We start from the raw sequence: 6,000 nt of genomic DNA, 5'->3' as shown, positions 1-6,000 counted from the left end.
AACCTAGGAAAAAGGGTCGTTATCTCCTACACCTTAGACATTAACGATTTTTCATACAAATTACATGAAGATGAAAAATTATTAGGGAATATAACTATCGAGGTTGACGACCCTTATTCTGTAATTGCTATTTTTCAGTTAAAAATCGATTATTTATTTTTTTGAGGAGGAGAGGAATGATTATTTTTTTGGGTTTAAAATGAAAATGAGTTTAAAGTTAAGGGTTAATAGAATTTTAAATTTTAAGTTTAGTGAAGGGTAAAATAGTATTTTCATTATATTTTGGGGCGGAAATAAATTATTTGGGGTGGGAATAAAATGGCTAAGACCCCTAATTGTTTTTCGGGACCCCCAATTAAGCCTTGAAAAAGCATCCTTGAATAGAGAGAGAATGCTATTCACGTGATTTTTTACACGTCACCACCCCACATCATTTTGGACGTTGTATAGCATTCCCGTAAATAAAGAAGAGCAAAGAATTTCCCCCTAAACTAATCTTGTTAAACGTCATATTGCCAATGTTAAGAATCACTTAAAATTGATAATATTGTTTTTAATATTCCCTCCATTTCTTATTAAACCTTATATTTCCAATGTTAAGAATCACTTAAAATTGATAATTTTGTTTTTAATACTCCCTCCATTTCAATTTCAATGATCTAGTTAGTTTTACATTTTGTCCCCAAAATAGATGATTTATGTCATAAAATAATGGGTTATTTCTAAAATTACCCTTTTAACTGATTGTTATTAGTATAAGAAATACGGACCGCGAGTTATAATTCCAAAGGTGTCATTATTCATGGACAAAAACTCCAACAAAACAAAATGTTCACAAAAACCCCATTTAACATAAATTGTGTATATTACCCTTCTAATTTAAATCACCCCAACAAAAACAAAAATCAACCCCAGTTTTAATTTTTATTATATTTCACCAACAACAACAACCCACCGCCATCAACTAGCAACACCACCGACCACCATCCGCCGCCGACCACCACCACCAATCGTCGTCGACCACCACCATCACCGACCTCCAGTCGCCACCCACCACCACCGCGCCACCACCGCCACCAACGACCGTCGTCGCCGCCGTCCACTGATAGACGCATTTATGTGTATTTTGTTCTCAATATTCTGTATTGTTAGACTCGATTAAGTACTTATTGTGTTATTTTGTGTTTTTGTAGATGTTTTTAGAGAAATAAGCCTTTGCGGCGAAATGAGCTCGAAAAGTAGTGTTTTACACCCCAGGATAATGTACCGGAGGCACCTCAGAAATGCACCGGAAGCGTCCCAGAAATGTACCAGAGGAACCCAGAAAATTACTATTTCCACCCCAAAATTACTATTTCCACCCCATTTGCTAAAGGGACACCCGTACAGGATTAGGAGGAGGACACTTTTGTTCTCATAATTCAAATTTTGGAAAAAGGCGGGAAAATATTTCTTTTCACTGGCAGTTGGGTCGATCGATTTTGGAGGAGTTAGAGTTCGATTAAACCTCTGATTTTCAATGGGTATTTGTGATATGGATAGAGGAAGACATTTTGGGTGTTAGGATCGATCATAATTGGCTGGAATCATCGCAATCAAGAAATCAGGAAGCACGTTCAAGAAATGAATATCACACGATCACATCAAATTTAGACATGTACTCATGTGTTTGGAGGGTGTTGAATCAATTCTACAGCGTGCAAGATCATGTTTGGAGTGTTTCTACATCATTTCAGCGCGTGGAGAGCTAATTAAAGGAAGAAAATATCCAAAAAATATTTTCTCTTTAAGCTGAGTAAAGAAAGAATTATCTTGAGTTATGGCGTGATTAAATGAGGCTGAGGAGTATAAATAGATTTCTGGTATCAAAGAGAATGGGTGTCGAGAGTTTGGGGTCGAGATAAGGTCAAGAGAAGCAGAAATCAAGAGTTGATGAAACTCTGTTTCTGCTGCTGCTGATGATGAAGAACACCAAGAACACGAAGAACAGACTCGCAAGGACAGTGGTTTATCAACAGTGTCTAAGACGCACAGCCGTGGGTCGCAGTGCAGTCTAAACATCAGCAGCACTTGTGTTTTATCGTTCACTCTGTGACGCTTTTTGTGCATCGCAGATTACAGTTTTACACCATTTTCTCCTTTTCTCTCCATTGTAAACACCATTTGAGCTATAAAAATATATTTTGAGCGTGTTTTCATCATGAGGAGCTAAAACCCAACACTGGGACGACGGAGGAGGCTGAATTTCATCCTTGGGGTAATTTATTTTATTCTTTTTTATGACTTTTGCATTAATCTAAAATTGAAATATGATTTGAATTAATTGGTTGTTATTTAATTTGATGATGTATGCTTAGATTAGGTGTTTTGATACATCATGCTTAGGACTTACAATCGATGTTTTGAGAATCTATCTTGGAAAAATCAGAGTCCATGTTAATTTTATTGAGTTTTAAATTGTCAAAGAATATATGAATGAACCCTGTGTAGTGAATTTGGCCAAATCCTTAGTCCCAGTACCTCTCTCCCATTGTTAATATTTTTGTATATATATTTTTATGAAATCTAAAAATTCCATTTCCTTCACAAGTCTGCAACGAATCCTATTTACTACAATCACAATCAAAAATCATTAATCATCCACCACCATCACCGCGCCACCACCACAGACCACAGACGACGACCACCACCATTATCGCTGGCCGCCACCACCAGCAACCAGCCGCCACCTCCACAAAAAATGAGTTTCATTGATCAGTATTCAATAAAATGAGAAAAATGACGAAACCAAACAGAAAAAATGATGAAACCAAAATTGGTTTCACCAAAATCAGATGAAACCAAAATTTGGTTTCATTATTTTCCACATATTGTAATTTCACCAACACAACTTCAATGATGAAACCAAACACGCCGACTTCCAAGTCAGGCTGAATAAACTTGAAAAAAATAAGATGAAACAAAAATTTGGTTTCATTATAAAAGAAAGGAGAAGGAAGAAAGAAGAAAAAATGAAACACAATAAGATGAAACCTAGCACCACCGTCACTGCACCACCCCTATCGCCGCCACAACCTCCAGCACCATAACCACCACTATAATTACCTCCTCAACTAAATTTAGTTTCAACAAAAAAGAATCCACCTGTGTCTCACCATCAAAAATTGGTTTCATAGAGATATATTCAACAAAATGAAAAAACTACGATGAAACCTAATTAGGTTTCGTTATTTTTCCTAAGATACCTAGGGATTCTCAAGGAACACCACATCGTGTTGCACACACTTTGTACAAAGAGTATACCGACCAACTTCCTTATGTCATCTTAGATCACGTTATATCCACCGACGATGTTGATGGGGATGGGAATTGTGGTTACCATGTTGCAACCGAACAATTAGGACATTTCGAGCAGGCGGACGAACTTAACCTCATCCAAATCGAGTATGCAAGAAAAAAAATGGCGGCTAAACTTGTCGAGGACAAGCAACTCTATTTAACAATGATCATGCAAGGAAATTCAAAAGAGAAATAATTGAATTTCAAAGAGTTGGTATCTAATGTGAAATGGAGGAAGGGGTCGAAGAAGGTCGGTTATAAGTTTTGGATGCAAATGCCTTTTGGTGGTCAACTTTTAGTGGACACATTCACTTCTGTTGTGATTGTATTCTGCAAAGGCTTCCCGAAGGGATCTTGTATGTACGTACCCTCAAGAACTAGGTGTGATGCGGCGATAAAGAAAAGAAGAATTATTATGGCACATGTCAACAATAACCATTACATAGGATTGAATATTTCGGAAGAATGTCCTTTACCACGGGTGGCCTATGGTGATTGGGGAGACTACGGAAAGGAGTGGAAAAACCAGTATGAGTATGGAATGAACTTGTGGAATGCTTTAGAGACACCAAGTTCAATGCATGAACACGTCAGCTTGTGCGACTAAATGGGGTAGGATATGTTTTGTTTTTTTGAGCTTTCTATTTTGAAGTATGATTTTGGAATATGGTTGTATCTACAACTTGGATATTTGTATATCACCTATCCTTAACGAATACAACGTGTTTTATCTTGTGTTATGAACTTCTGATTATAATTCTATTTTTGCAAAATAGGGTCGTTAATATGCTATTCCACTAAACCTAACGACTCTTAGTCTATCAACAAGGGTCGTTAGGTTTCTATTATAAAGAAAACGACTTTAAGTACACGTTTTTCTGGGCGTAAAGGACTCTATCTATTTCCTAATGACTTTAAGCACAACAACTTCTAAACATACTTGTAAACATAATTAACATAAGATACCGATAGTACGAACAACAGGAGATTACTAATGTATCTAAGAAAGACGTAAGTTAAAGTCGACAATACTAAAATACATAAGTTCTAGATGTTAAACCATACACTTTAAAGTTCTAGACATAAGTTCTCCTCACCCACGGATACCACCTCGACCTAGGCCTCGACCTCGTCCTTGCATTCTCTGGCTTCCCTGACTTGATGATGTGCGGATTTTCTTTGAAGGACCCTGTCTAGGACTGCCCCTTGGAGAACCGGCTTCTTCTCCACTAGCTTGATCCTCACCATCTTCGTTTCCTTCACCCTTTTCTGCACGTTCTTGTCTTAGTTGGCGAGTTGTTCTCCTTGTCATCTTACATTGCTTTTCTAGATCAGCAAACATTTTCTTTGCTTATGGATTTTTAATGCGTTGGAAGTACTCAGCGTACATACGACTTTGCTCAGGTTCAATCACTTCTCCTTTGTCGGCTTTGCAACAAAATGACTTCATAAAAATCTTCACTCGTTCCCTCTGTTTGCATTCAAATACCGATTAAGATTAACATAATTAAAATTGTATGTAAATGATTAACACAATTCGAAAAATAAGTACTTACCACAAGTTTAAGAATGGAGGAGTCATCTCTAGTGTCGGCCGCAGAAGCAGAGGAAGATGCTTTGTTGCTCCTCCTACCGGTAGTCTGATCAATCATTATCACCCGACCGTGGGAGAAGCCTTCATAGCATGGCATGCAATCATCGCTTACCTCGTGACCTTCATTAACATGCTCCCACCAAGAGATGTCTACCCTACTAGTACCCAAATGCCTATTATTCCAATGCTCAGTCTCGGGCTTAGGTTCGTAAACAACATCCAACACCTTTTTGTCCGCCTTGCATTTCTTTAAATTATATTTGAATGGTGATACATAATCCTCCTCGGGTGAATCTTGAATATACCCAAGCTGGCGCATTACTCTATTCGGATTGTACATTGAGTATCCATAAGGATAAAACAGAGGTTCATGGTAGTATGCAACATCTTGGAGTCCACCTACTCTACCTTTCTTATAAGGATCAAAGTTTACCTCTTTTCCTGTCATGTTTTCCAATTTTTTGGCGCATGGTTAACAACTTTAACTTCTGAGTTTCCTCCTTATCCTGAATTCCAGTGTACTTGTATCGGGTTCCTCTTGGTTTAGTGTTGTTCCATGTTGACTCCAATTGGATGTCTGCATTGTCTTTGGTCAATGAGGGGAAATGTTCGTAAATCCACACCTGAAACAACATTAAAACAATAAAAGAAAGTTAAATCTAAAAATATTGAACAACAAATATTACAAAAAATAAACGAATTTGATAACTCAAATTACCTGAAGTAAAGTCAAATTCCCGTTCATTTAAGAAGTTCGTTCTCGGGATGCCTTTGCCAGTTGAGCGTTCAAATGTGCTACCATGACAGTCCCCCACGAATACTTACTCACCTCCTCCAAGGGATCCAAAAGTTAAACAAGGTTGATGCTTACTATGTTTCCTTTGCTATCGGGAAATATAACTGAAGCAAGGACATACAACAAGTATGCGGCTGCCGTCGCACGAACTTCTTTCTCAGAGAGTAGTTCATTGTCTCCTTATCCTCCTGAATCTCCTCCTCCTCCTCCTCCTCATCATCATCATCATCATCACCACCACTACTACCATTATTTCTTTCCTTACCATTTT

This window comes from Papaver somniferum, chromosome 1, assembly GCF_003573695.1.
Source record: "Papaver somniferum cultivar HN1 chromosome 1, ASM357369v1, whole genome shotgun sequence".
NCBI lineage: Eukaryota > Viridiplantae > Streptophyta > Magnoliopsida > Ranunculales > Papaveraceae > Papaver > Papaver somniferum.
This window is presented reverse-complemented; position numbering follows the sequence as displayed.